The 25,717-nt window shown below is 47.0% G+C and overlaps 1 protein-coding gene and 1 long non-coding RNA gene across 2 annotated transcripts in view; one reads left to right on the top strand and one right to left on the bottom strand.

Moving 5' to 3' along the window:
• Positions 1-11,066, top strand: part of LOC149121026 (uncharacterized) — a 104,746-nt gene extending 93,680 nt beyond the window's left edge. The window contains exon 3 of the long non-coding RNA XR_016224858.1: positions 10,112-11,066. This is a non-coding gene — a long non-coding RNA (uncharacterized LOC149121026). The remainder of the gene's footprint in view (positions 1-10,111) is intronic.
• The window catches only part of VAT1L (vesicle amine transport 1 like), a 169,937-nt gene that overhangs the window by 37,622 nt on the left and 106,598 nt on the right, over positions 1-25,717 (bottom strand). The window lies entirely within an intron of this gene.

Here is a 25,717-nt window from a genome sequence, read left to right as displayed (position 1 = left end):
CAACGTGTGGTGGTTCTCAAGATGAGGTGGATAGAGAAATCAACCCAGATCCCGGATGAGTAGGTCTGGCTGGGGCTGGAATGTGCATGCTGGAGCTGCCCAGCAGTTGCAGCCCAGGTGGTTCACCCACCACACTGTGGGGAGTGCTAGTGCAGTGACCAGTTCATGGCTTGGGGAGCCCAGCTGAGCTCCGGGTGTGGGGGGGATTTACCCCGCTCTGTATCAGTTTCTTCACCTTTCCAGTGGCGAGTGCTTGGGGTGTGCACGTTTAAGGAGAGCCCCTTACAGGTGCCCAGCCTGGTGGAAGAGCACCATCAACTTGCACAGCCTGTGCCCCTGTTTTGGGTGCTGCTTTGCTGCTCCTGCACTCCTACACCCTGCGCCACTGTCACACCCCATGTCACCCCTCCTCATCATATTGTTAGCTGTGACAAGCTGCTGGCAGCTGCTTGTCTCTTCATCATAAAAAATCCCTCTCCTTTCATTCTGAAGCCAAGGCAAGAAAAGAACACTCTCTTGCAGTCATTAATAAATAGCAGGTTTCTGACAATGGCTTAGGCTCCCTTTGTCTGCTCAACTGAAATGTGGCTAACTCTGCAGCCTTGATGGGACTGACCTTGGTAATCACTGTAATTCTGTGCCTTCAAATAGCTAAGCCTGAACATGGTGCTTTTAATCCTGAGACTTAAAGAGAGTCATGCGGATTTTATATATGCATGAAACACATAGGGCTGTACACACAGATGCACAGAGCCATACAGACATGGCCATAGACACAGACACAGAGACACACAGATGTATAGACACACACACAGACGTACAGAAACACAAAGAGATACATATAGTCATACAGATGTAGGCACACAGAGACATGGACAAACCCACAGACACATAGGTATAGATACACAGAGACACACATATGTATACACACACACACACACACACACACATACACAGATTCATCTTCATCAAATACAGCATTTCACATGCTGAAATTTACCAGATAATAACAACTCAGGGCTGCTAGGTGTTAATCTGAGTTTTTCCCTAAGGTACATACAATTCCTGATTGCTACTTAAGTAGGATTTGAGGTGACTTAGAGAAAACACAAATGCCTGGAAGTCTCAAAGAAAATGACTGAGGTAGGATAAAGAGAAAACAACAGAAGAGACATAAAGTTAAGTCAGGAGTAAAATGAGCAGGTAGAATACACACCAAAGGCCCTGTGTAGGCCCCCATGGAAGCCCAAGCCTGTCTCCCACAGCCCAGGCAAAGGGTGGACCGTAACTCAATCTAGGATTTGTGGTCCTCAGAACGGAGCAAGTGAGAGTTCCCAGAGACACACAGCTCTGGCTCCTGTTCTCTTCCGTGGGTGCTCACCAAAGGGATCTCTGAGGAGGCGCCAAGTCTGCAGATACCCTTATGAGGTACACAGTGGAAGTCTTCTTACCACAAAATCTCTCTGTGGAAGATGGGGCGGCCTCATCGCTGTGCAGTCTAGGAGGTAAGGCCTTGTTTTACAGTGTTCTTGGGTTCTAACTTGCTCCAAATAGGAAACAGCAGGACTCTGACAACCATCTTAACACTCTCATCCCTGACAGTAATAGCCACTGTGACCTCTAAGATAAGGGTTGGCCCCTGAATCCTTCCTAACACAGATTCCCACTATCAACCCACCGAAGTGGCACATGAGATAAAACTGGCTTGTCATTACTGATCTAGAGTAGTGGATATTTGTGTTAACATCTGATGAACTCACTCCATGTATGTATGTATACATCAGTTTATGCACAAGCAACACACATGTACATATTTACATTCATATACATATCACGTGCACATGATGGTATTTCCAAAAGTCCATGAAAAAACGGGAATTAAAAAATGATTGCACTTGCTGTGAACTGTTTGAAGTCCTCTCATATGCACACATGTATGTCTTTTATGTGTACGCATGTATTTAGATCCTCCGTCTTCTGACTTTTGTTTAGTGTGGGGCTTCACGTGCTGAAGAGGTCTAAGGAATGGCTTTGCTCCCCCTAGCAATGGCAGCTGTGCACTTTGGCATCTACTCAGCTTCCTCCTCCTCTTGCTGTACGAGTCCAGCAGGTGTCAGTGTCCATGCCTGTTTCCCCTATCTTTGGGACCTTTAGAGCCCAGATAACATCAGAAGCAGTCAAATCTGCACAGAGCAGGACTGCAGGCGGTGCTCAGTGAGGCACATGCTTTGGGAGCCCCCAGCAGTCTCTGCTGTGATCACTCAGCTTTTCCTTCTGTGTCTGGATATGGTTTACATTTTAGATAAACGAGCTGTACTGAACCCATCTCGATAGTACCAGGTGCCTCTTGCCTTTTGAGTTCTTACTTTCAGAGCCCTTGTTCTGCAAACCCAGGAACCAAGGAGCTTGAGAACCATGAGTACATGGTTTCCTCTGTCCTCTATTTCCCACACAGACTCCCTTCAGCTCACGCTACATGAGAACCACCCCATGAAGAAGCGAGACCCGAGAAGGCAGCTCAAGTTCATCCGAAAACACTTGCATGTTCTCACATCCTGTTCGTCCCACCCCAGCCTGGGGTTGGCCAGGGGAAGGGAGTAGGTGTTCTTCAGCCCCAAACAGCACATCTCCAATTAATTCCAAATAAGCCACTTGATGACACTGTTGTGGAACACCTCACATTGCAGCACCAGCCTCTATTTCTGTTAATTAGAGGATGTTTGGTTTCAGCTCATAAACCTGGCATGGTTTCCAATCAAAATAGTCTACCAATACGAGTACAACACCCTGGAAAGCCCGGTCTGGTTTGCAATTCAGGAAGCACAAAGGGGTTTTGTGTTTTCCTCCCTGGCAGCAGGCAAAGCATCCGGAAACCCACACACACCCCTCTCAGAACTACAGAAGGACTTTTGGCCATTTATTAGTGGCTGCTTGGTTCCAATGTCCTTCCATTTCCCCCACTGACACAGCCTCTGCTGCGAAAGGTCAGAAGGATGCCTTGGTGTCACTAGCCGAGACTCTCTCGAATAAATAAGAAGCTAGATAACAAGGAATGATGGATGATTCCTGCTTCCCGAGCAGCTTAATTTCAACTAAGAGTCATGCCAAGGTGCAGAGAGGAGAGGGAGAGGGAGAAAGAAAGAGGGGGAGAGACAGAAATTCCACGGAGCATGCATTTACTGGGAGTCTATTTGGGGCAGGTATTGTGTTATACATTCTGAGCCCTGAGTTGAATAAGGGAAGCTCCCTGCTTCCAGGGAGCTCAGCGTTGGAAAGAAGAGATGCAGGAGCGAAGTAAGAACCGCCCATGCTGAGCGGGGAGAGCAGGTGCGTTCCCTTCCCATTTTAGACCCTGTTTTCAGGAGTGGACCTGGATGTTGAGAAATGACTGGAAGAGAAGATTTTCTCTCCGTCTTACAGCACAGTCAGCGAAGTGCACCATGGGTAGTGCTTAGGCTCAAGGCAGGCATGGGGACCTGCCATTGTGTTGAGAGTCACAGATGGACAAGGAGAGCAGGGGTCAAGAGAGGGGATGGGGTCTGAGTAGGATAAGCCTTTGCCTGTGGCGCTGACATCCCATATGGGTGGTGGTTTGAGTCCTGGTTGTTCCTCTTCAGATCCAGCTCTCTGCTGATGGCCTGGGAGAGCAGCAGAAGATGGCATAAGTGCTGGGGCCCCTGCATTCACACGGGAGACTTGGAGAAAGCTCCTGGCTCCTGGATTTAGATCGGCCCAGCTTTGGCCATTACGACCATTTGGGGAGTGAACCAGCAGACGGAAGACCTTTCTCTCTGTCTCTCCTTCTCTCTGTTTGTAGCTCTGCCTTTCCAGTAAATAAAAAAATAAACTCTTAAAAAAAGAGAGAGGGGACAGGCAGTACAGAGACAAGTGGTCTGTGAAGAAGTCTTAACTGAGGGAAGACAGAGGGTGGAGTTAGAGCAGTGGCTTTGGGAGCGAGAGAATAACTACATTCAGGAGAAATTGAGCAGGAAGAATGGACAGAACTGAGGCTGAACATGTGTCTGCAGAGGAGAGGTTACTACCTTGGCTTCCTACACGGACAGCAGTACCGTTAATTGGGCTGTAATGAGAGGAACGTTTCTAAAAGTCTGCATCAGTACTTAGCTTATTGGGCTCAGCGCATCACCTTTTCATGGCCTTTGAGACACCTGCAGAACAAACAGCTTGCTGGGCCAGCAGGGGTGGGGGTGACGGAGGGAGGCAGAGCAATTTCTTGAGCCAATTAGCAAGTCCCTTCATGCCTCTGCATTGCAACTCCACAGCTCCCCGTTCACACATTTATTGGATGTGAAATTCTTCCAAGTGTGTCTTTTTGGTAGAAAACATTCAGGCACATGCCTCTGCTCTTTATTTGCCTGATTCCTGCCTAGATGAATGGTAACAGTGGAAGGTTTCTTCGGATGATGGGGCCAGGCAGTCTCGACCTAGAAAGTCTTGGATATCCCGAACTTCAGTGTCTAGCTTTAGGTGATTGCCATCCCTGGGGCTCCCCCAAGCATAAACTGGGCGACACCCAGGGTCTTGGAGCCCTTGGAGCCCATGCATCTGCCCTCCAAAGGCAGAACATATAACACACCCACTTCGTCTCTTCTACCTTCTGAGAAATTCAGTGGAACCAGAAAGTCAGGGAAGCTTAGTGAAGGGAATCTCGGTTTGATAAACAGATCCAAATTTCTGTACCATGGTATAACAACCCTTCTGAGCCTCAGTCGATCTTATCTGTAGCCCTGTAAACCCTCTACCAAGAATCCAAATGCAATGCAACTCTGCAATACTGCTCCGAGCTGGATTAAAACCACCTTCTTAGCTGCAACGATTCAAAGTTGAACAGGGATCTCTGGGAGTGAATTAGGGCAAATTTAATTATTCCTGTTAAATTTGCAGTGGGACCTGGGTCCCTTTAGCAATGTTTATTTGCCAATATCAAAGGCGATATGATTAAAGGCACAGCTTTAATAAAAGGGAATACCACTGAAACGAAAAAGCACATGCACACTTTTCTATATCAGAAACACATCTTAGAGCTCAAGACGGCTTAACCCTCCCTTTTTCATCTTTTCCTTCTCTCCCGGTTCTGTTCCCCTCTTGGTCCTACCTCCTGCCTGTCATCTCACTACTAACTAGGAAGAGCAGCTTAAACTCCCTCCCCCCTCCCCCTTCTCCCTTCTCATCCTTCCAAATTGGTCCTTAATCAATGTAGCGAGGCTGCCATGATAGCTGTAAGGATTCAGCTCACACTTCAGAGGCTCCATGTGGCCACGGAGATAAATTACTCAATATTATCTCTTATCTAAATCCTTGCCAGTGCTGGTGGATGAATAATAAACGTTGATTCATTGAAGTAATATGCAACGATGATTTTTTTAAAAATCAAAGCAGTGTTCGTTAGGGCTCCTGCCTGGCATGGCTATTACTGTGAGAATGACTAATGTCACCATCATTGCAATCGCCACTCATCAGAGGGAGCTCTTTGCTCAGGAGGCCAACAACAAAGCAGAGAAATGGTGGAGGTCACTTTGAAGATGTGCCTGTCTTAGCAAAGAGCAAAACTAGATGTGGCATAAGAAAGATCCCTTTAGAAGACTAAAAATAATAAATAAATTAATTTAAAAACAACCTTGCCGTAAGTTTGATGGAAAACCTCATTCTTTCTTTGTTGACATTTCTACCCGTGATTTAAAAAGCAAAATACCAATTTATGGAACTCTCTTACCTATATTGTTCATTTTCAGAACCCTAAGTGCAGAGTAATACGATCCCCATTTTACAGGAGAGGAGACAAGAACTTTCTGAGCTTTGTAGTCATAGAGTGGCTAAGTGGCACAGACGGACTTGAACTCTGATCTTCTGACTCTGAGTCCCTGTGCTTTCTGCTGTGCCAGGTGGTAGGGACCCTAGCACAGGGTGAGGTGCTGGGGACGCCTGTCTGCCCAAGAACATGCAGTGAGTTCCTAACGCTGAGTATGGTAAGCTCCAGTTGACCTGTGGGCATAGCGGGTGCTCCCAGCGGTCTGCCCGACCCCACATTCTTGCCGATCCCACAGTACAGACAGCCTGTTTCTTCGTCTCAGACTTTCTCTTGATTATGGTGCCTGCACAGCAAGCTGCATGTGTCAGGAAATTAATGTTCCCCACCCTGGAACAGCTCTTAGCCAGTGACTGCCAGTGCTCTGGTCTCCTGGGTGGGATTCCTGCCTCTCATGGTACCCCAGTGGGATTCATGGCCCATTAGCCACAGGGGGAGCTGACTTGATAACATACCTTCTAGAGACTGGCTGCCTTCTCTCCCTCCCATTCCCATCCCTTCTACCAAGTGTGCTTGTGAGCCCTGCTTGTACATCCTGCTTTGGCAGGCCTGTCTCGGGGCCTGTTTCTGGTTGCTGAGCCCCTCTACGTGGCTGCGTCTCTTTTCCACTTCACTTACCATTAGCCCTCCACTCACTCATCCCTTCCCGCAGGCTGGGTCTTGCAGTTCACGTTCTGATGGTTCATCAGCAGTGCCTTCTCCTGCCCCTAAGCCTTTGCTGTTTTCACGCACACTCGCTCTGTGCTCCCTTCATGGTCTTGTTGCAAGCCAGCTCCTCCGCAGGGCTTTCCCTGATGAGTCCCCTACAGATCCACTCCCACGCCTTTCAGGAAAGTCCTCACATTGCCGGTGCCGCGGCTCACTAGGCTAATCCTCTGCCTAGCGGCGCCGGCACACTGGGTTCTAGTCCCGGTCGGGGCGCCGGATTCTGTCCCGGTTGCCCCTCTTCCAGGCCAGCTCTCTGCTGTGGCCAGGGAGTGCAGTGGAGGATGGCCCAGGTGCTTGGGCCCTGCACCCCATGGGAGACCAGGAAAAGCACCTGGCTCCTGGCTCCTGCCATCGGATCAGCGCGGTGCGCCGGCCGCAGCGCGCCAGCCGCGGCGGCCATTGGAGGGTGAACCAACAGCAAAGGAAGACCTTTCTCTCTGTCTCTCTCTCTCACTGTCCACTCTGCCTGTCAAAAAAAAAAAAAATCCTCACATCACCCACCATTTCCCCCTCATGCTTCTTTTACCCATGTGACTTGATCCCCCCCCCCCCCCCGCCCCGTCCAAGTAGACTTGAAGTCCCCGTGTGCCAGGGAAGAAGCAGGGGGAGTGACAGCAACTATTTAACAACAGACTGGCTGGGAAAAAAAGTATCCACATATGTATTTTGCAAGTTTATGATGAATTTTAACATCATAGAGAACGTGTAGTAACCCATGTGCAAATGAGCATAAGACCTACCATACTTTTTAAAATTATCGCTAATATAAAGAGAACAGATTTCACACATTTCCATGATGATAACCATACTTCTCTTCCTCCCTCAAGCCCTCTCCTTCCTAGTCCACATAATCAGTTTCTTCCCAGAGACTGCCTTTGTTGATCTTTGCCAAACTCTTTTATTCATAGACAACCTGTGGGTACAATTCAATCATGATCTGACAAATTGAGTTGGAGCCCCATCCGGTTCCTCTTTATGCAATAAATTTGGTGTCATTAAACCTGATATGTGATTGAAACAATTACTCGCTCTCATAGAAATTCTATTCACTGAACTATAATCTCAGCTTCAGTCCTAGAGGAGACACATTTTAAAATTTAATTTGCATTATTCACATTTTCTCCATTATTTTCTTAAGCCTAGAAAATAAACAAAATGTTTAAATCAATTCCTGATTGTAGCATTTGCCATTTTCCCTGGTGTAACTACTCCTACCATAGCTCATTGTCAAGCTACTAGAGGGACATCATTGAACATGGCCCTGGGATACGATCCATGGTAGCACACTATTACGCTTCTACCTAATAGTTCCAATAAATGCAAATAACCTCAAGAGCATAGAGTCAAAGACAGTGGATTAATTAGGACGTGATGAGTTTTAAATGTATATCACCTTTGTTCTTATTAAGTGGTTTAAATATGTTTGCATAGTGTAATATATAATAGCTTCAGTGTGTGCCTGACTCACAAAGTTCCTGACCACTTAACAGTTTGGCTCTTGTGAGCTGGTTTGGGCCACTCTGGCACAACACTGTGTGTTTTGTAATTCAGAGTCTAACATGTTCTCGATTACAGCAAAAGCTCTCTGAACACTTGCTGTGTGAGTGAGCGGCTTTAGTTTCAAAAAGGCAGCTGGCCAAAGAGCTTGAGAACATAAGGCGGCCTCCAAGCATTTTTTCAGCAAATGTTGTTGCTGAACAGTGGCCTCTCTGCAGAGGGAGTCCCCCTGAAGTTCATAGAATTGATCCTGGATCTTTTGCCCTATTTGTCCTACATTCCAAAATTTGCCACATTCCTCCTCACCTCCTGATTGTATTTCTGAATAGGGTCTCAAACGTTCCCTCTGGCTCGGTTGTCCAGTGTTGTCATGGGCAGCTCCTGGTCTGTTTTCCTTTACTCAGGAACACATCTCCTGCCAGCCTAGTCGGAGAATGACACATCCTGTCTACAGCGTTCCCACGGGAGCCACTCTCAGGGAAGGCTGAGTTGACAGGCAGACACGTGCAGGCATGGAATGGGTCAGAATCCCAGTGCTGCGGGTACAAATCTAAGCTCCTCCATTGAGTGGATCGTGGTGTTGGACAAACTACTGAGCCTCTCTGAGCCTCTGCCTCCACAGTCAGATTGCGTGTGCATAGATGGATGGAGTAGATCCTGGCAGAGTGCCCAGCACTTAGTAGCTCTAGAAGTCTGTTCAATTCTCACTGTAGACAACCAAGGAGGTAAGAATTGCAAGAAATCTACAACCAATTCAGAAGGAACTGTCATCACTTGGTTTAAATAGAACTGTTTAAATGTAAGCTATTTTCTTCTCTTTCCTGTCTGACTTGGTGATTTTGGACATGCTACTTTACTCCTCCGTGCCGCACTTTCGTCTCTGTGCAGTAGGGATAAATGATGCCATCTGCTTCATACGGTAATCAGTGAAACTTGGGTGCTTCATAGAACATGGTCCAGGAGCTGGTGTTGGGTGAAGCAGCCACCTGCAATGCAGGCATCCCATATAGGTGTCAGCCCATGTCCCAGCTGCTCCACGTCAGATCCATCTCCCTCTAATGGCCTGGGAAAAGCAGCAGAAGATGGCAAAAGTGGGGTTCCTGCCAACCATGCAGGAAATTTGGATGAAGTTCCTGGCTGCTGGTTTTGGCCTGCCCTAGCTCAGGCCATTGCAGCCATCTGGGTAGTGAACCAGTGGATGGAAGATCTGCCTCCCGATGTCCCCCCTCTCTATGTGTTTCAAAACAAATAAATCTTTTTCTTTTTTTTAAAGAACAGGGTCCAGCACACAGTGCACGGTTATCATGCTTATTGTCATCTATTCTTGCTGTTATCACCATCTGCTGCCCACAGCCTTCTCTGGTTCTCCTCTCTCAATTCCACTCTCCTTTTCTTCTGTCAAGCCAGGGAAAGGTCAAGGCTGTCAGACGGTGTGGGAAGTGTTCTCAGCTGGCTTTTTCTGAACCCCGCAGCTTCTATTATCTGGGCTTTTTCACTTGACAATTAATCATGGAGAGCCTTGCGATGGCTTCTCTATTGTTGTCTGAAGCCATTATTCCAATCTTTCATTGCTACTCTATGCTTTTATTACCATTCTCTCTAAGCAGGCACTAAAATCATTGATGGTGAGAAACATAGTTACGGGCTTTTGCTTTTGATAGACTTAAATGGCCCAGCTCAGGGGCAAACATAGTACTCGGCACCGCTTAGTACCCCTCTCTAAGGGTTGGGGAGAAGAGCTAACATTTATGAAGTTTCAGGCATTGAGCTAGGAAATTAAGAGCTGGGGACATCCAAGTGAACATGTATGCCCCTGCCTGTAGGAAGCACGTAGCTTGATAAGGAATTGGACAGGAAAAACAGTTTCATCTGCATTTTGGAAGTACACAGGGTACTGGGATTATACAAGAGGGAGCTGGGAGGTAGATAGGAGCTGATTAGAAAAATGAAAAATGATGCTGAAGTAGTCCTATGAAGCGTGGAGCTCCTGAGACAGGTTTTGCCTGCATATTGTTTTTCTAAATAGTCTCTCCATAAACATTCCCGTAAGTTCTGATATATTTTTTTTTTTTGCTCCAGGTATATTGCATCAGAAGGTCAAGCATGCATATAACCCAGGCTCCTGCACGTTGGAGACGAGCCAACGTGAGCTCTGTGCCACTCCCCATGGAACTTGGGTCTACCAAGGGCGCTTCTGCATTTTCAATGACATCTTGTTGGTAACTTGATATTGCTCATGGGAGGACTATTTATACCATGGAAATTGTCAATTACCACACATCAGCACTTTCTATCTCAGGGCTGGTTGTTAAAATGCTTACTAGCATATCATGGTGTGTAGCTCCATTTGGGAGATTTCTCTGCTGTCTTCTATATGATATAACCATCCATACAGGTCTTCCTCTCTTCTCCCACAAAAGAAATTTCCTATCTGCTATACTACATACCTCCTGTATATAAATTTAAATCTTCTGAGCCCCACTCAGATTCCAGCTCCTGCTGTTGGGACCAGTTCCACACAGACTTTGACCAGCATCATGCAGGTGTGGTCTGATAGTGCCCTGGGTCCTGTCTGCACCTTTACTTTGCCCAAAGCTGTCTATGATTTGAGAACCCACTCACAGGCATGCACAACTCGGGAATAGTGGATGGTAGTACCTCCGGGATCATCCTTTACTAGTGAGAATTGATGTTAATGACACATGCTCCCCCCTTGGATTTCCCAAGAGGACAACTCTGAGCTGCATTTCCTGTATCCTCTGGACAGGGATCAAGCACCAATCATAGCAGTAGTTGACTTTGATAAGACATCTTTCTTTCATTTCCTGAAAGCTCTCCTTCTCACTGTTTCTCTCTGGGATCATGTCTGAGATGAATTCCTGCACATTAATCTGTCTCCCAGGATGCTAGGCTAAGTAAGTCATCCTCGCTATGGGTCTGCTGTTGCGTCAATCACATGTCCATCCTGCCTTGCTAACCACAGTGATAAGGAGGAAGTGGCAGAACCAGGTCAAGTGCAGCTTCCTCTCTGAGGCCTTACCTGTCTCCCCCAGACCTGGTAATATTTTACTCCCCCCGAAACCCTTTGAACATACTCATCACATTGTGTTATAATTAACACAAAGATTGACATGTCAGCTCTCTCTCCCTCCAGATTCTCAACCCTAAGATAGTGGGTCTTTGTCTTCCTCACCTATCTCCAGCACAGAGTAGGCACCAATAAAAATTTGATGAGTGAATGAAGGAAGCACTTTAAAGAATGTGTTAGCATCTCTGTGGAGAGTCGTTCATCTCAACACTTCTTGCTGGGTATAAATAATGGCGTAGTGAACTCCTGATGTGAGTCAAGTTATCCAAAATTCCCCAAGAGTGATGTTCAGGGAAAAGTCCAACAACACATGCAAGGAAAAAAAGAAAAACCTGTAGTAAACACCAACTCAGACCTCCTAAATTCAACCAGACGCTGGCAGGGTCACGGAGAGAAGCAGCAGCCGCTGCTATGGACTATTGCTAACGACTGTTTTTTAAGGGGCGTGTTTTTCAACACTGCGGGCCTGTGATAAACTCATACACACTTTAGAAGCTGCCAGAACAAGGGTGAAGAAAGTTAGAGAGTGAGTCATGTTTGCAAAGCACTGAGGGATGGTACCTGTAACACAACAAGTCTCAATTGCATCTAATGATGTAAACAGAGAGTAACGAGGCAGAGAAGCCTGCTGCCCTGGAAAACAGAACACAGACAGCCAGGCCCTGAAAAATGGTAGCCAAATGGAAATGAGAAACAGGAACACAGGTGTGAAGAGAAACGAGGTCTCAGCAGGGTGGGCAGAATGAGTCCAGCTTTGCTCTCAGCTGCCTCCTCCAAGGGACGTAGGGAGAAACCTGCTTGTCAAATTTTTAGCTATAAAAAGTAAGGTTATATCTTGGAAAGAAAGAAAAGGTAAATAAGAAAAACTTCAGCATCTCCTGGTGCCACTGCTTTTTCTTGATTTTGCCTCAAATTCTTTTCTTCTGTAAAGAGAATGAAGCCATCCCGACAAAGCTAGTGTTTCCTTTTCTTGCTACAGGAAATTATTTCAAAACTCAGAGCACCTATAACATTCAATTGTGTGCCTTAGTTGCCAACAAGAAGCATGCAAAGAAAGCGTGACCCGTCACTGAGTAGGAGAGTTTCCAAGCATCTTTCATAATGACACAAAGCAGAGTTAAATTGCTCTCGTTTTCCCAGGAACCACTCCCTGTGTGGTGCTTGCAACACCATACTGTATCATGAATTGATATTCTCCTGGAAGATGCATTGATTTTCTTTCTCCAGGTCCTTGCCCCCAAATTTGTTTAAACAGCAGGTGTTCAATAACAACAATATATAAGTGAATGAAAAAAAAAGCAACCATATGTAAATTATAAAAAAAAGCGGGGGAGTATTTTCTTAAATAAAAAATGAAGGAAGGAGCGGTGGGCATTGTGTCACCCTGGGTTAAGTGGCTGCTTGGAATGTCCACATCCCATATCAGAGTGCCCAGTTTGGGTCCTGGCCGCTGTGCACATCTGATCCAGCTTTGTGTGATGCACATATTGGGAGGCAATGAATGATGGCTCCATTGCTTGCATCCCTGCCACCCAAGTGGGAGACCAAGATGGATCTCCAGGCTTCTGGCTTCAGTCTGGCCTCGGCCGGGCTGTTCTGGGCATTTGTCGAATGAACCAGAGGACAGAAAACCTCTCGACAGTCCCTCCCTCTCTATTTCTGTCACCTGCCTTTCAAATAGAAGTTTTCAAAAAGTCAAGGGAGGAAAACAGAAACAACAAACAACACCAAAACAGCAGCTAAAGCACATATGTCCTTACCCAGTATTCCTACATAGTTTAGAAGGGAAGAAGACTGATCTAAGTCTCTTGCTAGGTAAAATTTAGAAAGTATTCTAGACTGAATGACTGTGTAAGTCATATGTTGAAACCCTGACCGCCCATCCAGAGACAACAGCACTGGGGGACAGAGCCTTTGGAGATATGGCAGGGACTCAGGGTTAGATGAAGTCATAAGGGCTTGGCCCTCCTGTCTGACTCCACTATGGGAGGACACGGTGGGAAGGTTGCCACCTGCAAACCAGAGAGACTCTTAGCTAGGAACCACATTAACTGGCACCATGATTGGCCAGGACCCAAACCGGGCACTTTTTATAGCCTCTAGAACCTTGAGAATCCTTTTGTTTCAACCACCCAGTGGATAGCACTGTGTTTTAGAGGAAGTCCAAGAAGGCTAATGAAGGGAGGATATAAAATGATAAGCCAAAGATAATGTTAAAACTAAAAACTGTTAGAAATAAAGCAGGGTAGTCTGGTAAATGAATCCCACCTCTGAGCAGATAAACCACTGTATTGTTAATGAAAAAGGAGAACGAATCAATAACACCAGGAATAAGAGAGATAATGCGTATATAGAAGCATGTTTCTTTTGATAGGGGAATATAGTTGTTATGTGTTAATATCCTTTAAATCAAGTGGTATTGCATAATTGCTTCTAAAAATAAAAAATACCCAGAGCTGGTGCTGTGGCTTCGCGGGTAAAGCTGCTGCTCACATTGCCGGCATCCCATATGGGTGCTGGTTCGAGTTCCAGCTTCTCCACTTCTGATCCAGCTCTCTGCTATGGTCTGAGAAAGCAGCAGAAGATATCCCAAATCCTTGGGCTCCTGCACCCACGTGGGAGAACCGGAGGAAGCTCCTGTCTCCTGGCTTTGGGTTGGCCCAGCTCCAGCTGTTGCGGCCATTTGGGGAGTGAACCAGTGGATGGAAGACCTCTCTCTCTCTCCCTCTCTCTCCCTCTCTCTCTCTCTGCTTCTGCCTCTATGTAACTCTGCCTTTCAAGTAAGAAATAAATAAAGCTTTAAGAAAATAATAATAAATACCCAAGTTAAACCCCCAGGAATCAGGATGGCAGGACTAGATCAAGTGGCCATCAGCAACTCTTCTGGGAGACATCTGGGTTTGCTTTTACCATTAAAACAAAAAAGATTTATTTATCTGAAAGGCAGAGTTACAGAGAGGCAGAGAAAGAGATCTTCCATCCACTGGTTCACTCCCCAAATGGCCGTGATGGCCGGAGCTGAGCCGATCCGAAGCTAGGAGACTGAAGCTTCTTCTGGGTCTCCCACGTGGGGGCAGGGGCCTAAGGAGTTAGGCCATCTTCTATTGCTTTCCCAGAGAGCTGGAACAAAAGTGGAGCAGCTGAGACTCGAACCAGTACCCATATGGGATGCCGGCACTGTAGGTGGCGGCTTTACTTGCTACAGCACAGCATCAGCCCCTGCTTTTACAATTTTTGTGGGCCCTGACCCAATCCAACGATCCAGTGCTTGATTAAGAATAGGTCTTCAGTAAACAGTAGTGTTCTTATTTTTAGTTTCCATTAGCAGTTCTATTAGTGAGCTTTTCATCACTGTCAGTAAACCTCTGACACAGGCTGCTTATACAAGAAGGGAGCTACTTTGATTTGTGGGTTTGGAGGTTCCCAGTTCAAGATCAGGCAGGCCCCACTGATTCAACTGTCTCATGAGGCTGGTGGACAGCAATGCTGGAGGAGGAGGAGTGGTGACCAAGCCAGGAAGCAGAGAGAGAGCAGCTGGGCCTGACTCAGGCTTTTATAACCAATCCTTTCTTGAGAACTACCTTCTGAGCACATGCCCCTGTGACCCGAGGACCTCCTAGTCATCCCACCTCCTATACACCACAACTGGTCTGGTCTTTACTCTGTTATCACCATCAGCCCATGACTTTGGACTTTACCATCTGCATGACTTCAGGAGCAACATTCTATTTACGACATGGCTATAGTGTATGCTAATTTTCACTCTCAGAGAAATGCAGGTTCAGACAGACTGCATTGTATATCCTAAGTACTTACTGCAAAGTATATCCCCAAACTTATTATCTTAAAAAATCAATTTGTTTTATTTGAAAGAGAGATAGAGACAGACAAAAGGAGGGAGAGTGAGTAAGAGACAAAGACGTCCCATCTACTAGTTCACGCCCAAATGCCTGCAGCAACCAGGAATGGGCCAGGTGTTCCATTTGAGTGCCAGGGCCCAAACTCCTGGAGACACCACTCGCTGCCTTGCAGGATGTACATTAGCGGGAAGGTGGGTTGGAAGTGGAGGAGGAAGGAATTGAACCAGGCACTCTGATATGGGACAGAGTGTATCATAACCACTGCATCAAATGCCCACCCTTTCCAACATCATTTATAGAAGCAAATCCATCTTTAAGACTTGAGCTCTAAGTGGAAAAGCATGGCACACAACAAAGGGGGAGCATGCATGGTGGAGGGGACTATGGGTTTCTCTCCGTACTTATTATGCACAATATCTGTTGTAATTCACTCAAAATTCACAGGTGTGGAAACTCCAGCACAGTGAGGCTACATTTCTTGCCAAAGTCACACTTATTAACAGACAGATCTGAGACCAAACCTAGGAGATGTCAAATAAGAACACAGATACATTGTTCTTAAAGAATTTTTGAATAAAGGGAATATCATACATTAAAAGCATTATCAACTACAAGAATATAAGGCATAATCTTTTTATTCCTTTGATGTGTTATTTTTCATTTCTGTTTTTGCCAGCACTTTTTCAGACAAGGTCATCACTACCTTCTATAGCATGGTGAGGGTCTTAGACTTCTCCAGTAAATATAATGCATTTGTTTTTAGCTTCATTTGAAAGCATTTATCAGGTTAAGAAAAAAACTCGGTGATTGCAAAGAACAAAAAATAGCTGTTGAACTTCACCAAATGCCTTGGTATCTACTGAGATAATTTCACGGTGTTTTATGGAAATGTGATAAATTACAGAAATAATGTGATTCACTATTGTCCCGTGACATGCACAGGTGAGGTTAGTTACTGAGAATTATTCCCATGCATTTCTTATTTCACCCATGGTTCCCTGCTCCCTTTGTACTGAATAGAATGCAAAGAACAAAAAGAGAGAAGATAAACTCACTGGCCAGTAATTCTGGCAGTTGTGTATGCTTTTTTGCTTCGCAGTTAGGATGTCAGTAAATTACACATAGATGCTGAGTCCTCCGTATGCAGAGGTCCTGTAGCTGTGGGTTCAGCTAATCATGGATCAAAAATTTTTTTAAAAAAAGATCGTATGCCTGTACTGAACACAGAGACTTTTCCCCTCAGCGCTGTTCTCTAAACAATACATTAGGAAAAGTATTTACTATTTTACATTTATATGTCATTAGGTATTATATGTAAGTTAAAAGTGGCTTGAAATATATGGGAGGATGTGCATAGGTTATCTGCAAACACTACACTATTTTATATAAGGGAAGGAGCACCTGCCAGTCTTCTGGGGGTCTGTAGAAGCCCTGGAACCAATCCCCTGTGAACACTGAGAGATGACTCCACGTAAGAAACTTGGATGTTTTTAGTAGCTGCAAGACCTCCAAATAAATGGTGTGATATTATGTGAAAACATCGTCATGCACAAAGCAGAGCTGGGAAAACTGTGAATGTATTTGGATTGAAAAACAGTGGCTGACAGCTTTTCAGAAATGCCCGTGAAGACAGCCACTTCCTTGGCAACCATAGGGGAGGTAAGAAGTAGCCAGGAAACGCCCCAAACAAGAACACTCTGGAGAACCCTTCTTAAAATCAGCAGCTTCCCTTGCTTAGAGTACTCGAGGTGGGCTGAACATGGGTTAGGGGCAGGGATGGCCAGTGTGGTTCATTTGCTGTAGCCCCTATGCTTGGGTAAATGGGATTGCCTGTAATGTTGAGCTGAAAGAGATCTGACAGTAAGATGAATCCTGTGGAAATGACTAGGGTGGGTAAGTGGTGTCTGCCATAGGCTTTGGCCAAAGTACTGATGACACCTAAGCTGTGGAGTTTGCCACACCTTGTCTCAAGGGAGGCATATTCTACTTACTGTCACAGGAGAATGAGTAAGCAGAATCTGGTACAGGTGTTTGATAGAACTCAGGCAATAATTCTTTCAAACAATTCTGTGACCATGGAGGAACAGAGCAGAAAATGCATCAGATGCAGAATGCCAGGTAAACTACAGGACAGGCGACATTCACAGTCTCATTTCTGTGTCTCAGAATCACATCAGCCCCATCCCTGGCTCCTGTGGTTGTCACCCTGCTAAGCATTTCCAATTCCAGCCCATACTTCACCCACTAAATGTGATGCTTCCACAGCCATAAACTTGGAAATGAATCTAGTTCCTCCACTTTCCTCCACAAATCCAAAGCAAATATTGCCTCTATTTGTGACCCTGATGATAATAAACTCTTAATTTGCACACACAGGCTCAGGAGCAGAGCTGGGGCTCTTACAGTGACAACTGCAGGAGGGAACAAAAAAAGATACAGAGTAACAAAGCCAAGAATGAGGCACATTAAAAACAATAGCAGTGGTTTTGCTTAGGATGACACAATCATGGGTGATTTTCATCCTTTGTTTCTCTTTTCTAAATATTGAATATTGTGGTTGTACACTGTGTAATTTATTCTTTTAATTGCAAGAAGCAAAATGGTGCTTAAAAAAAAACAACATGCTTACACAAACACACATATGTAGCAGCACCCACAAGATCTCCAGAATATGAAACTTGGCTTGGGGGACCAGCGCAATGGCACAGTGGGTTAATCCTCCACTCGCAGCGCTGGCATCCCATATGGGCGCTGGTTCTAGTCCCAGCTGTTCCTCTTCTGAACCAGCTCTCTTCTGTGGCCTGGGAAGGCAGTGAAGGATGGCCCAGGTCCTTGGGCCCCTGCACCCGCATGGGAGACCAGGAGGAAGATCCTGGCTCCTGGCTTTGGTTCGGCGCAGCTCCAGCCGTTGCGGCCATTTGGGGAGTAAACCGGCAGATGGAGGACCTTTTTCTCTCCTTGTCACTGTCTATAACTCTACATCTCAAATAAATAAATAAAATCTTTAAAAAAAAAAAAAGAAACTTGGCTTGGATCTCTGGCTCAGCTATGTCATATGAATTACTTTGCTTAGTCTGAATGAAAATCTAATTAGTGGACAAAGCACCTGCCCTGCCTATCTCTGTGGGTTCACTGTGGGGCCTGATCCCTGCAAAGGCAATAAAATGCTGTGTAAAAACGGATGTGTAGTGGGCTATGGCCCCTTTGAACTGTTACCTCTGCCCTTCCCAGCACAGCTTTGCATGCAATGGCATGTAAGGTGAGAGTTTGTTTGGACTATGTCCATTTGCTGGCCTTTATGCCACTAAGAAAAGGCAGTGAGAGCTGGGCATTTGGCCCAGCAGCTACAATACCAGGTGGATGCTCAAGTGACTTCCACTCCTGTTTCTGGTACCTGATTTCAGACCCTAGAAGAACATGGTAACAGTTCAGACAGTTGGGTCTTTCCATCTCCATGGGAGTCCTGGATTCAGTTCCCATCTTGGGCTTCAGTCTCAGCCTAATCCCAGATGTTGAAGGTGTTTGGGGGAGTGAGCCAGTGGATGGGGACTCTACAGACCTGTCTGTTTTTCTTCAAATAAATAATTTTTTAATGTAGTGAATTAGAATCCAAATAGCTGGTCACTCGTGCTTGGGGTGAGACCAAGAGGACAGCGGTGATGCTGAAGCACTGGCCTTGAGTCGAGGGGATTTGTTCTCCCACCTGGAGACGTGCGTCCTGGAGGAGGCGGCAGCTTGCCTCACCTCAGACTTCTCATCTGAAATACGGGCATAGTTTCCCCATCCTCAGAGGCTGATGTGAGCATCCCGTGGCACCAGCTGCTGATCATGGGAATAAACCCACGAGGTGTTCACTGAGCAAACTCACGAAATGGAAATGCTTAGTTGTGCATGTGCTAGGGAAGCTATGAGGCTGACACATGCTTGGGAGGAGACAGGGAGAGGAAGAAATAAACTATAGTTGTAGCAAGTACACCCCCGTGGTAGCATTTATATCCATCATGCGGTTTGCTGCTTAGACATTGCTTGCAGTAGTCTTTGGCACAGGTAGGAAAAGCAAAGGTTATCATTTCCATTTTACAGATGTTGAAACGAAGGCTTGAGGCTCAAGGTCTCCCATCTGTAATCACAGAAGTCTTTTCCCCCATGAGCCGGGATGCCTCCGATCACAGAGACGGGGCGACCAGGATGAGTGGCTCAAGACAGAGTCATCTAGCACACTGTTGGAGGGGTGGAAAGCCTTTGTTTGATCCTGGCCTCAGGAAACAGCCACCATGAGTCCTGTGATGTGATCTCATAGATCTTGGCTGTGTGACCTCACCCAGCTCACTTTGCTCTCTTCAAGCCTCAGTTTCCCAGTCTGTAAAATGGGGGAAATAATAGTTCCTCCCTTACAGGATTGCTGTGACTTCAGATGCGCTAATGCCCAGAAAGTGCTCAGCACATTGCCTGGCTCAGGGCAAACACGACTTTAGCCACCGTGGTTATTTGTCATTCGTCCAGGGCCCTGCAGGCAGCTGCTCGCTTAGAGTTTATTAAATGACTAACAGGAGCTTGGCACTTTCCTGGCAGCGTCTCCCAAAACAAACTAACAGTTTAGTAATCAGAAACGAAATGGTTGGAGAATTGGAGGAATCCAAACACCAGCATGTGTTTATCATTTGTGCCGTTAGGAGCTTCTGTTCCATAAAGCAGCTCCCCCAAATGCCTTTGGAAATGAGCAAAAGCATAAGGAAAGAGCACAGTGAGTCTGTTCACATCATGGGGGCAGGAACTCAGAGCAGAAAATGCCAGACGAAAGAGAGGCAGGGGCTCCACCATTGCACGCCTTCCGAGATGATACTGGAGACGACTGTGTCAGGGCTGTGCCCTGAGAGCTCGCCACAGGCTGCCTTGGGAGGTCTGCCCAAGCACCCACTCCATGATCCTGTGTCAGATGCTGGAAGCGAAATCCAGGACAGAAAGAAATGAGCTAACTTTCCCATGGACACACAGCCGTAGCTGCAGGAGGAAGGACTTACTCGGGAACCTGCCCTTTTAACCCTTGGGCTGAATTTTGTCTCTTTAGCCCTTTACAAATCATTTTCCCTTTTTGATTGCATCCAACTCAAATTGTATCTGGATTACACTGTGTCCTTCCTGTGAGCTGGTGTTGTGGTGTAGCTGCTAAAAGGTGCCTGTGATGCCAGCATCCCATATGGGAGCCACTTTGTGTCCTGGCTGCTCCATTCTGATCCAGCTCCCTGCTTGTGTGCCTGGGAAAGTGACACAGGACGGCTTAGGCCTTTTCACCCATGTGGGATACCCAGAAGAGGCTCCTGCCTTCGCCCAGCCATTGTGTTTTTCTGGAGAATGAATCAGTGGATGGAATACTTGTCTGTCTCTATTCTCTCTAACTCTGCCTTTCAAAAAAATAAATCTTTTAAAAGGTTGTGTCCTGGGCTGGCACTGTGGCTTAATAGGCTAATCCTCCGCCTTGCGGCGCTGGCACACTGGGTTCTAGTCCCGGTCGGGGCATTGGATTCTGTCCTGGTTGCCCCTCTTCCAGGCCAGCTCTCTGCTGTGGCCCGGGAAGGCAGTGGAGGATGGCCCAAGTGCTTGGGCCCTGCACCTGCATGGGAGACCACGAGAAACACCTGGCTCCTGCCTTCAGATCAGCGCGATGCGCTGGCTGCAGCACGCCGGCCGTGGCGGCCATTGGAGGGTGAACCAACGGCAAAGGAAGACCTTTCTCTCTGTCTCTCTCTCTCTCACTGTCCACTCTGTCTGTCAAAAAAAAAAAAAAAAAAAAAAAGGTTGTGTCCTTCCCCTCCTCCCCAAATCCACACATTGAAGACCTAAGTCCCAGGGCCACAGACTGTGACCAGGAAACAGATGTTTGTAGATACAATTTGTTAAGAGGAGGTCATACAGGAGTAGAGCAGAACCTACTCCAGTATGACTGAAGTTCTATGAAAAAGGAGTCAGGGAGAAATCACCCCACCACTGTCTGAGAATGAGGGTCAGTCGTTCTAGGAAAATGAGGTCACAGGGTCCGGACAGCAAGCTAAGAGTCCCCACCTGTTGGTTCACGTTCTTATCCCATCTATTTAGGCTCACACTCTGTAGGAGATGAACCCACTGGGACAAGAATAACAGAATCCTGGGCAGCAGCCAGGGAAGTGGTGGTACTCCCAGTTTTCAAGGATGAAACAGATGCTCCAGAAGGGAGTGGGTACCGGAGGGGGAGAGCGAGGCAGTAGCCTCAGCATGTGCACCTGCCAGGATACAACCTTCTCCATGCATTCGGCGATTTAAAAGTAGGTGCTCATGTTCAAATGCAGTGTGGCTCTTCTTTTAGCCAATTTAGTGACTAGGGAAGAACCTGCAATTAACCTATCAGTACAGATACCTTAGAAAATACTGGAAAGCAGGCCTCTATTGCCTTCTTGAAAATGAGATCCATAAAGCGATTTCTCCATCACCTTTAAAGGCAAATAGATCATCTCAGCATTTGGAGGTGGTAGAATCCTGGCCTGGGCCACACAGCCAAGATTAGCTTGCATTGATTTCATCCCTGGCTCACAAGGAAATCCAGTTTGGATGTATTTCCAGCCAAGTGACATTTGTGAAGGCAAGAGCGATTGTTTTCCTCCTAACAGGAATCTGGAGCTGAGCTCACAGACTCCTAATAAGGAGTGCTGAGTTGAGAATAAACCTAATTGTGCAACATAGTCTGGTCGTCAGTGTAGACAAAACGGTCTGGTTAGAGCCTCAGTGGGAGATGCCGCACCAGTGATGGAAATGCATGGCTAAGGCCCCAGAAATGTTTTGCATGACACAGCCTGTGTTCTCCTGGCTTGCCCTGAGTCCCTGACACCAAAGATCCAAACTCTAGGCGGGGGTGGGGAGGATATGCATCAGCCGTGCATTGTGAAAATCATCGCTGCTACCTTTCAACGTTGACTCTCTGTGCCTTAGGAATCCCTCCAGTTAGGAACGGAAGGACCATGTTGACATTCTTGCTGTCTTGCGTGAACATGTCAGGCCAAGAGGCACGCCCCAGGGTCTGAGAGTGGAAATTCCCAGCTCAGGGTTGGGGTAAGAGGTGTGTGTGTGTGTGTGTGTGTGTGTGTGTATTGGGGGGTAGAGGAGCCAGTGTCCTGCCCGAGTCTCGAGAGGTGACTAGAATTTTTTATAGGCAGAACAAGTTGGAGGGACAAGAGGCAGAGCTGACAGCACTGACACAGGCAGGGAGGCGTGGAGGCGCGGGTTGCTGGAGAACAATGGGTCCATCTGAGTAGATCCCGTCTCCCCTCAAGCCTGGCCTCCCCAGCTCTCAGTGCTCGGGCTGATGTACCTTTGATCTGTGCTGGATGCACCAGCCCCCCTCGCTCTTAGCTCCAGGCCTCTGCCCAGGCTGTGATGCAAGCCTGGGTGTCACCACTCATTCATCTCCCTTCTTGGCTTTCTTTCTTTTTCTTTTTCTTTTTCTTTTTTTTGACAGGCAGAGTGGACAGTGAGAGATAGAGACAGAGACAGAGAGAAAGGTCTTCCTTTGCCGTTGGTTAACCCTCCAATGGCCGCCGCAGCCGGCGCACTGCGGCCGGCGCACCGCGCTGATCCGATGGCAGGAGCCAGGTGCTTCTCCTGGTCTCCCATGGGGTGCAGGGCCCAAGCACCTGGGCCATCCTCCACTGCACTCCCTGGCCACAGCAGAGAGCTGGCCTGGAAGAGGGGCAACCGGGACTAGAACCTGGTGTGCCGGCGCCGCAAGGCAGAGGATTAGCCTAGTGAGCCGCGGCGCCGGCCCCCTTCTCGGGTTTCACTCACTGCCTGTGCAGTTGTCCAACTATTGAGTTCTGCCATGGCCTTGTAAATGGTTGTGCGTTGTCCACTGAGGCCTCTTCCTCTCTGATGTCCCCTCTCATGTCAACTCTAACCAGTCCTATGCTCTCTCTGTTTTTCAACGACTAATGTGCCTTAGAGGGGCCTTCAGCAAGTTCATGGGAGATACGAATGGTACAAATGCGTACATGAAAAAGCCGTGCATGTGTTTTAAAAATTTTCTAAAATTTTTATTAGAGCGAGAGAGAGAGAGAGAGGAAGGAATGGGGATGAAATGGAAGAGACGGGAGAACATTCCCACCTGGCTGACTCACTTCTGGCTAGGCCTCGGCTGGGCCTGGTCAAAGCTGGAGACTGGGAATGCCCTCCAGCTCTCCCACGTGAATGGCAGGAAACCAACTACACGAGCCATGGTCACTGCTTCCCAGGGTGCAGGAGGCTGGAGGTAGGGGCCAGAGCCAGGAATTGAACCTTGGCATTCTCATGTACATTCAGGCATCTTAACCAGTGTTTTAGCCACTAGGTTAATAACTGCCCTTGAATTTCCAATTTTTTTGCATCAAAACAAGCTTTGCTTTTATTTTCATTTTCCATGAACATTTTGAAGTGTTTGTAGCTGTATCAGCAAATAAATGATATCTGTAAATTGACTTTAGATGTAACTCATGTATATAGACAATTCACTAATTTAAAGTGTGCAATTCAATGGTTTTTTAGTATATTCACCACACTGTGCAGCCGTCACCACCATTCATTTTAGAATATCTTTATCCCTCCAAGAAAAGCCACATGTTAGCAGTCCTTCCACATTTCCCCAACTCCCCCGGCTCCAGGCAAACACTGGTCTATTTCTGAACAGACCTCCTCCGGGGACACTGCTCCTCTTGGCTGTTTTCCAAGCATTTGTTCTGTTCAATACCAAATGGGAGGCTTACGCTGGCGGTCAGCCTGTCCTGCCCACACGTTCCCTTCCTGACCTTTAGCATTCGGACTTCTGTCCTCATTCTCCTGAGAGGGCATTCAGAACATCAACAGTGACCATGGCACAATCCAAAGGCTTTTCCTCCAAGCCAACACTAGGGAGCTGTCAGGTGGCCAGAGTGGTCCCTTTACTACTGCCCATGTCTGGACACCTGGTCCTCTGCTTGCTGCGTGAAGGAGGCGCTGAGGTTAGGGTTCTGCCCTCGTCCTCCACAGTGGAGAGGTTCATGTAAGGGCTTGAGAGCCTGCCTGTCTAGCTTTCAGTGCTGGCTTTGCCATGTACTAGCTGCATGACCTTGGGCGACTTAACTCATCTCCATACCCTTCCATTTCCTCGTTTGTATCGGTAGCCATCACTCCATGTTATTGTGGAGACGAAATGAGCTAAGGAAAATTCAATTATAAGCAGGGAGGTAGGGCCCGTATAACCTCCAAAGCCTCACTTGCACCACCTGTAAGACAAGTGATACTAGCACCTGGGCCTTGGGGTTACATGAAATCAACACATACAGCACTTAGAGCAATGCCCGCCGAATCGTGATTCATCCAGTGGTGTTACCAGTAGCAGCAGTCCGCCGGCCCTCTTCTCTCACTGTGGCTGAGGGTTTGGGTTGCCTCTGGACATCTCCACATGCATATTGTATCATCACTTTAAATCAAACTCCCAGCAACACCCACTTATTTCCTTACGTTTGCTCCTGTCACGGCTACATACATGGTAAGGCTGGCATCCCTGCTCACGGTCTCTCCGGTTCAGCAGCCCTTGGTCGTCTCTGATTCTTGCTTCTTTTCGGTCTCTCGCTTCTGCTCTCCTTTCTTTCCAGTGACTCAGATTCCTTCATTTTTTTCCCATACCACTGCTCCCCTTCCCCCCACACCTTGGTCATAGGCTTTCCAATTCAGGCCTTAAAAATTCCTGTCCCCAGTCCATCCTCCAAACCATTGTGCACCTGACACAGTGCACATTGCCTGCTTCGGGGTGAGGCTTTGAACATACTCCCCCTACTCTGAGCTGTGCCCAGGCAGGAACTTCTAGATCTGTAAGGGAGGTCCTGCCAGCTCCTTGCCATCTGCCATGGTTCAGCTGGGTTTCCCAGCCCGCTAGCTTGAGTTGGGCCCCCTGTGTCAGATGCTTAGCACCACCCTGTAACTTCCCAGTCTGGTGTTGGCGTGGAAGCCTGTGGCATATTTGTACCTGACAGTGCCCTACACACACACACACACACACACACACACACACACACTGTCTCCTGAGGCATTCAACTCCCTTTAACTGGTGTTCCACATTAATCTACCTTTTCATTAAAGGACCGTCTCAAATCCAACCCCAGATTCCACCACCCCACTTCAGACAGACCTGTCTCTGTGTATAGATGTTGTGATGGCTTAGAATAAAACACACAAACATCCTTAAAGCACAACTATTAGTGTGGAGGTAAAAATGCAGGTGACACCAGATGGGGAATTAGGAATGCCTAAATTAAAAAGTGATTGCATTTGGGCACTGATGTCTACCATGGCCAAGGCAGGGAGACTTGGAAGAAGGAAAGGTATAATTAGCATAGTTTAGTAAAATGTAACCAATCAAGCCAGGTTTTCAAGGGGTTGCAAACTGTCCTACCCTTAAAGAGAAGGATGACATCATCTCCTGGAGCAGCCCCATTAGGACTTTGTGCAATAGGAATTTCATCTATGGTTGTGCTGTCCAATTTGGCAGCCACGAGGCACATGTGGTTTTTAAGCACCTGAAATGTGGCTAGTGACACTGAAGAGCTGAAGTTTTAATGCTTCTTAATTTTAGTAAGTTGAAACAGCTTCATGTAACTAGTGTTACCAGAGTGGAGTCATGGGCATTCCACAGTCATGGACTTTGATGCAAACACTGTAGAATACTACAGATACTGTCTTTTTGCAAAAGTTTCTAAAAAT

The sequence above is a fragment of the Oryctolagus cuniculus genome, chromosome 18, assembly GCF_051225735.1.
Source record: "Oryctolagus cuniculus isolate XC-2025 breed Fujian yellow rabbit chromosome 18, ASM5122573v1, whole genome shotgun sequence".
Classification (NCBI taxonomy): Eukaryota; Metazoa; Chordata; class Mammalia; order Lagomorpha; family Leporidae; genus Oryctolagus; species Oryctolagus cuniculus.
Note: the sequence above shows the minus strand (reverse complement) of the source record. Positions and strands in the feature narration are given on the sequence as shown.